Source organism: Oncorhynchus masou, unplaced genomic scaffold (assembly GCF_036934945.1).
Source record: "Oncorhynchus masou masou isolate Uvic2021 unplaced genomic scaffold, UVic_Omas_1.1 unplaced_scaffold_11317, whole genome shotgun sequence".
Lineage (NCBI taxonomy): Eukaryota > Metazoa > Chordata > Actinopteri > Salmoniformes > Salmonidae > Oncorhynchus > Oncorhynchus masou.
This window is the reverse complement of record NW_027001060.1, coordinates 1-7802: the sequence shown is the minus strand read 5'-3', so window position 1 is coordinate 7802 and position 7802 is coordinate 1. Positions and strand designations below refer to the sequence as shown.

At 54.3% G+C, this 7802-nt stretch overlaps 1 pseudogene; it reads left to right on the top strand.

The window, feature by feature from the left end:
- Positions 1-312: 312 nt before the first annotated feature.
- Positions 313-6342, top strand: LOC135529327 (collagen alpha-1(XI) chain-like; annotated as a pseudogene).
- The last annotated feature ends 1460 nt before the right edge of the window (positions 6343-7802 follow it).

Here is a 7802-nt window from a genome sequence, read left to right as displayed (position 1 = left end):
GTCTAAACATCTTTATGTCTAAACATCTTTGTCTAAACATCTTCATGTCTAAACATCTTTGTCTAAACATCTTCATGTCTAAACATCTTTGTCTAAACTTCTTTATGTCTAAACATCTTCATGTCTAAACATCTTTGTCTAAACATCTTTATGTCTAAACATCTTTATGTCTAAACATCTTTATGTCTAAACATCTTTATGTCTAAACATCTTCATGTCTAAACATCTTTGTGTCTACACATCTTCATGTCTACCATTTCATCACGGTCCTAGTGTTATTGTTCACTGTGTGTCTCTCTTTTCTTAACCTAGGGACCTGTAGGCTCTAAGGGGTCCAAGGGATCATCAGTAAGTTCTGTTCATTAGAATCAATCAAATCCAATCAAATGTATTTTATAAAGCCCTTTTGTAAAGCTTATACAGAAACATCCCTTTTAGAAGATCTCTCCGTCCTATATGACTGGTGTGATAACTTCCTTGTGTCCTGTGTCTGTTTTTGTAGGGTGGATCTGGCCAGAAAGGAGACACTGGTGTGATCGGACCACCTGGAGCTCCTGTAAGTCAACATTTCCTCTCTCAACAAGAGCTCATTCCCTCTCTCAACAAGAGCTCATTTCCTCTCTCAACAAGAGCTCATTTCCTCTCTCAACAAGAGCTCATTTCCTCTCTCAACAAGAGCTCATTTCCTCTCTCAACAAGAGCTCAGATGCTTTCACGATGATCCACTTTAAATGGACCTTTTCGTCCCTGTCTCTGTATTGGCCAATTTCACTGACCCCTAACCTCTGTGCTCTTCCAACCAGGGTCCTCCTGGTGACATCATCCAGCCGCTGCCCATCCAGCAGGCGAGCAGGAAGAACAGACGCCAGGCGGAGGACGACGGCGTGCAGGGCGACGAGGCGGGAGGCATGGCGGACTACGGCATGGAGGCCACAGCGGACATGGAGGACGTGTTCGGGTCCCTGAATAACTTGAAGCAGGACATCGAGAGGATGAAGTTCCCCATGGGAACCCAGGACAACCCTGCCAGGACCTGTAACGACCTGCACCTCAGCCAGCCTGACTTCCCTGACGGTGGGTTAGACAGTTAAATAACAGGACCCGTCAGCTGTCTGGGGGGCTCATGTACTTACTGCTGGTTTACGTTCTACCTGGTAGTTCATCATTGGGCGGCAGGGTAGCCTAGTGGTTAGAGCGTTGGACTAGTAACCGGAAGGTTGCAAGGTCAAACCCCCCGAGCTGACAAGGTACAAATCTGTCGTTCTGCCCCTGAACAAGGCAGTTAAACCACTGTTCCTCGGCCGTCATTGAAAATAAGAATTTGTCCCTAACTGACTTGCCTAGTTAAATAAAGGTTTAAAAAGAAGCATCTCTAATTGGCTCGAGACAGAGATTTCAGTCACCTGGTGTTAAAAGTAGTTGAATAGCCCAGGTATAGGATGTTTTACATTTGACCTTGCCATAGGTCAACAGTACAACAACCTGCACCTAGTCTAGTCCCAGATCTGTGTGTGTGATCAGGTTAGAGATCTAGTCTGGTCCCAGATCTGTGTGTGCGATCAGGTTAGAGATCTAATCTGGTCCCAGATCTCTGTGTGTGATCAGGTTAGAGATCTAATCTTGGTCCCAGATCTGTGTGTGCGATCAGGTTAGAGATCTAATCTGGTCCCAGATCTGTGTGTGCAATCAGGTTAGAGATCTAATCTGGTCCCAGATCTGTGTGTGTGATAGGGTTAGAGATCTAATCTGGTCCCAGATCTGTGTGTGTGATAGGGTTAGAGATCTAATCTGGTCCCAGATCTGTGTGTGTGATCAGGTTAGAGATCTAATCTGGTCCCAGATCTGTGTGTGCGATCATACCAACAATGTTTGGTGTGACAATACGTGATAAGGGGTAGGCAAGACAACATAGCCAGACTGGTACCAAGGCTTTTAGAGAACAGAACCAGTACATCATGTTAATGACCATGCCATAGGGCCCCAGTACATCAAGTTAATGACCTTGCCATAGGGCCCCAGTACATCAAGTTAATGACCATGCCATAGGGCCCCAGTACATCATGTTAATGACCATCCCATAGGGCCCCAGTACATCATGTTAATGACCTTGCCATAGGGCCCCAGTACATCATGTTAATGACCATGCCATAGGGCCCCAGTACATCATGTTAATGACCTTGCCATAGGGCCCCAGTACATCATGTTAATGCCTGTGTGTAATGTGTGTTGTTGTGTTCAGGTGAATACTGGATCGATCCTAACCAGGGCTGTACTGGAGACTCCTTCAAGGTCTACTGTAACTTCGGCTGGAGGAGAGACCTGTATCTACCCCGACAAGAAGTCCGCTGAGGCGCTCACGTCACTGGGAAACAATGTCTATAGTGTCTATGGATACAAAGAACAAGTTGCAGTCAATTCGAACCTGCATTAACACATAAGCTGTTTGACCTTTTCTGTATATATATATACATTATTCAGAGACATTAACAGTTAGCCTGTTGTTTTATGTCTGTGTAACAGGTCAAGAATCTCGAACTGGCCCAAGGCTCCAGGATCATGGTTCAGTGAATTCAAGCGGGGAAAAATAGTAAGTGGAGAAAATATCCAACTCTCAAAGCAGTTATAGATTTCTGATATTCACAGTCACTTTCAATGACAACTGTCCCCTCTCCTCTACATCCCCCTCCCCCTCCTCCTCTGCCCCCTCTCCTCTACCTCCCCTCCCCTCCCCTCTGCCCCCTCTCCTCTACCTCCCCCCTCCCCTCTGCCCCCTCTCCCCACTCCTCCCCCTCCCCCTCCTCCTCTGCCCCTCTCCCCCCACCTCCCCTCCTCCTCCTCTGCCCCTCTCCCCCCACCTCCCTCCCCCCCCCCTCTGCCCCCTCTCCTCTACCTCCCCTCCCCTCCCTCCTCCTCTGCCCCCTCTCCCTCTACCTCCCCCTCTGTCCCCTCCCCCCTACCTCCCTCCCCCCTCCCCCTCTGCTCCCTCCCTCTCCTTCCCCTCTGGCCCCTCCCCCCTATACCTCCCTCTCCCTCCCCCTCCCCTCTCCCTCCCCCCTCTGCCCCCTCTCCTCTACCCCCTCCCCCTCTGTCCCCTCCCCTCTACCTCTGCTCCCTCTCCCTCTCCCTCCCCCTCTGTCCCCTCCCCTCTACCTCTGCTCCCTCTCCCTCTACCTCCCCTCCCTCCCTCTGTCCCCTCTACCTCTGCTCCCTCCCTATACCTCCCCCTCTCCCTCCCCCCTCCACTCTCCCTCCCCCTCTGCCCCCTCTCCCCACTCCCTCCCCCCTCTGTCCCCTCCCCCTCCCCCTCTGCCCCCTCTCCTCCCTCCCCTCTCCCTCCCCCCTCTGGCCCCTCCCCTATACCTCCCCCTCTCCTCTACCTCCCCTCCCCCTCCCCCCCTCTGTCCCCTCCCTCTACCTCTGCTCCCTCTCCTCTACCTCCCCTCTCCCTCCCCCTCTGCCCCCTCTCCTCTCCCTCCCCTCCCCCTCCCCCTCTGCTCCCTCCCCCTCTCCCTCCCCCTCTGCCCCCTCCCCCTCCACTCTCCCTCCCCCTCTGCCCCCTCTCCTCTCCCCCTCCCCCCTCTGTCCCCTCTCCCTCCCCCTCTCCCTCCCCCTCCACTCTCCCTCCCCCCTCTGCCCCCTCTCCTCTACTCCCTCCCCCCTCTGTCCCCTCCCCTCCCCCTCTGCTCCCCTCCCCCTCTCTCCCTCCCCTCTGCCCCCTCCCCCTCCACTCTCCCTCCCCCTCTGCCCCCTCTCCCTCCCACCCCCTCCCCCCTCTGTCCCCTCTCCCCCCCCCCCCCCCACCCTCCCTCCCCCAGTTGAACTATGTGGACATGAGAGAACACCATCCAGACGGTCCAGATGACCTTCCTGAAGCTGCTCAGCTCAACGGCCCCGTCAGAATTTCACCTACATCTGCCACCAGTCTGTAGCCTGAGTACGATGCCAAGGCAGGCGGCTACGACAAGGCTCTACGCTTCCTGGGTTACAACGACGAGGAGATGTCCTACGATAATAACCCCTTCATCAAGGCACTTTCAGATGGATGCTCAGTAAGGACACAGTACAGATTATATACATGTTATATTGTATAGAGTATTTAGGTTGTATTATATACAGGTTATATTATATACAGTATTTAGGTTATATTATAACCTAAATACTGTAAATATGTAAATACCTAAATACTGTATATAATATAAGTATATTATATACAATATATGTTAAATATAATATAACCTTTATATTGTATATAATATATATATATTATATACAGTATTTAGGTTATATTATATGCAGTGTTTAAGTTATATTATACACAGTATTTAGGTTATATTATATACAGTATTTAGGTTATATTATATACAGTTTTAAGTTATATTATATACAGTATTTAGGTTATATTATATGCTGTGTTTAAGTTATATTATATACAGTATTTAGGTTATATTATACACAGTATTTAGAGTTATATTATATAGAGTATTTAGGTTATATTATATAGAGTATTTAGGTTATATTATATGCTGTGTTTAAGTTATATTATATACAGTTAGGTTATATTATATGCAGTGTTAAGTTATATTATATACAGTATTTAGGTTATATTATATACAGTATTTAGGTTATATTATATAGAGTATTTAGGTTATATTATATAGAGTATTTAGGTTATATTATATAGAGTATTTAGGTTATATTATATGCTGTGTTTAGGTTATCTTCTATACAGGTTGTATTGATCCTGGTAACTGGTTGTTCTTTATCAGATCTTGATCACCACAGTAACTCGCTCCCCCTTGTCCCACCCCCTCTTTCCCCTTCACTCCCCTTGTCCCACCCCCTCTTTCCCCTTCACTCTCCCTTGTCCCACCCCCTCTTTCCCCTTCACTCTCCCTTGTCCCACCCCCTCTTCCCCTTCACTCCCCCCTTGTCCCACCCCCTCTTTCCCCTTCACTCTCCCCTTGTCCCACCCCCTCTTTCCCCTTCACTCTCCCTTGTCCCACCCCCTCTTTCCCCCTTCACTCTCCCTTGTCCCACCCCTCTTTCCCCTTCCTCCCCCTTGTCCCCCTCTTTCCCCTTCACTCTCCCTTGTCCCCACCCCCTCTTTCCCCCTTCACTCTCCCTTGTCCACCCCCTCTTTCCCCTTCACTCTCCTTGTCCCCCTCTTTCCCCTTCACTCTCCCTTGTCCCACCCCTCTTTTCCCTTCACTCTCCTTGTCCCCACCCCCTCTTTCCCCTTCACTCTCCCTTCCACCTCCCCTCCTCCGCCTTCCCTTCCCCCTCCTCCGCCTTCCCTTCCACCCCTCCCCCTCCTCTGCCTTCCCTTCCACCCTCCCCCCTCCCTCCTTCCCTTCCCCCTCCCTCCGCCTTCCCTTCCCACCCTCCCCCTCCTCTGCCTTCCCTTCCACCCTCCCTCCTCCGCCTTCCCTTCCCCCCCTCCCCCTCCCTCTGCCTTCCCTTCCCCCTCCTCTGCCTTCCCTTCCACCCTCCCCCTCCCTCCGCCTTCCCCCCCTCCTCCGCCTTCCCTCCCACCTCCCCCTCCTCCGCCTTCCTTCCACCCTCCCCCTCCTCTGCCTTCCCCTTCCACACCTCCCCTCCCTCTGCCTTCCCTTCCCCCTCCTCTGCCTTCCCTTCCCTTCCCTCTCCTCCTCTTCCTTCCACCCTCCCCCTCCTCCGCCTTCCCTTCCACCCCTACCCCTCCTCTGCCTTCCTTCCCCCCTCCTCTGCCTTCCCCTTCCCACCCTCCCCTCCTCTGCCTTCCCTTCCCTTCCCCCTCCTCCTCTGCCCCCTTCCCACTTTCCCCTCCTCTGCCTTCCTTCCCCCTCCTCTGCCTTCCCTTCCACCCTCCCCCTCCTCTGCCTTCCCTTCCACTCTCCCCCCTCCTCTGCCTTCCCTTCCACCCTCCCCTCCTCACCTTTCCCTTCCACTCTCCCCAAACTCCATCTTCACTTCTATCCTCTCCAGCTCAAGTCGGGCTACTCCAAGACGGTGATGGAGATCAACACTCCTCGCATCGACCAGGTGCCCGTCATCGACGTCATGTTCAATGACTTTGGTGAACCCAGCCAGCGGTTCGGTTTCGAGGTGGGCCCTGTCTGCTTCATGGGCTAGGACCTGACCACCACCCCCCCCGACTCCCCGACCAGCTGAAGGACAGGGTTAGAGGGTGTTCTGTTCCCATGCATGCCTTGTACTGCCGACCGAATACCTGACATCCATCACTCACCCTCCCTATACTCCACTCGACCTGGCCTCAGGCTCTAAGCCAAACCTGTGTTTTATATCCTTGATAAGGTGATCAGACCACCAGTTTCAGACCAGCAGCACGCTGCCTCCCCCCCAACCCCCACTCGAGAACAGCGTGCCGCCCTCCTCTGCCCTGTCGTAGAAGCATTGTCCTAGGGGAATACTCCTCGCCCTTGTAGGGCCAATCACATAGTGACTTTACCTTGTAACAGGAGGGACATGAGGAATAAAGGACGTTTGATGCCGTCGACGGACAGTGGTGCACTTTCAGCAAACAGAGGGAGGATCCACTCACCCCAACGCCCAAGCCCCCCCTTTCCTCTCCTCGTCTTTCCCCCTTCTCGTCCCCATGACCTTATCTAGACGTTCCACTCCCCTGCCAAGCCCCCCTCCTCCCTTCCCCAGCCTCCCTGTCTGGTAGCTGCAGTCTTCTCGTCCCTTACCCCATGACCTTATCTAGAGAGACGTTCCACTCCCCTGCCAAGCCCCCTTCCTCCCTCCTCCCCCAGCCCAGCCTCCCTGTCTGGTAGCTCCAGTCCCCTCCCTCCTCCCCCAGCCCAGCCTCCCTGTCTGGTAGCTCCAGTCTCCTCGTCCCTCCCCCAGCCCAGCCTCCCTGTCTGGTAGCTCCAGTCCCCACCTCCCTTCCCCAGTCTCCCTGTCTGGTAGCTCCAGTCCCCTCCTCCCTCCCCCAGCCCAGCCTCCCTGTCTGGTAGCTCCAGTCTCCTCGTCCCTCCCCCAGCCCAGCCTCCCTGTCTGGTAGCTCCAGTCCCCTCCTCCCTCCCCCAGCCCAGCCTCCCTGTCTGGTAGCTCCAGTCTCCTTGTCCCTCCCCCAGCCCAGCCTCCCTGTCTGGTAGCTGCAGTCTTCTCGTCCCTTACCCCATGACCTTATCTAGAGAGACGTTCCACTCCCCTGCCAAGCCCCCTTCCTCCCTCCTCCCCCAGCCCAGCCTCCCTGTCTGGTAGCTCCAGTCCCCACCTCCCTTCCCCAGTCTCCCTGTCTGGTAGCTCCAGTCCCCTCCCTCCTCCCCCAGCCCAGCCTCCCTGTCTGGTAGCTCCAGTCCCCTCCCTCCTCCCCCAGCCCAGCCTCCCTGTCTGGTAGCTCCAGTCTCCTCGTCCCTCCCCCAGCCCAGCCTCCCTGTCTGGTAGCTCCAGTCCCCACCTCCCTTCCCCAGTCTCCCTGTCTGGTAGCTCCAGTCCCCTCCTCCCTCCCCCAGCCCAGCCTCCCTGTCTGGTAGCTCCAGTCTCCTCGTCCCTCCCCCAGCCCAGCCTCCCTGTCTGGTAGCTCCAGTCTCCTCGTCCCTCCCCCAGCCCAGCCTCCCTGTCTGGTAGCTCCAGTCTCCTCGTCCCTCCCCCAGCCCAGCCTCCCTGTCTGGTAGCTCCAGTCTCCTCGTCCCTCCCCCAGCCCAGTCTCCCTGTCTGGTAGCTCCAGTCTCCTCGTCCCTCCCCCAGCCCAGCCTCCCTGTCTGGTAGCTCCAGTCTCCTCGTCCCTCCCCCAGCCCAGCCTCCCTGTCTGGTAGCTCCAGTCTCCTCGTCCCTCCCCCAGCCCAGTCTCCCTG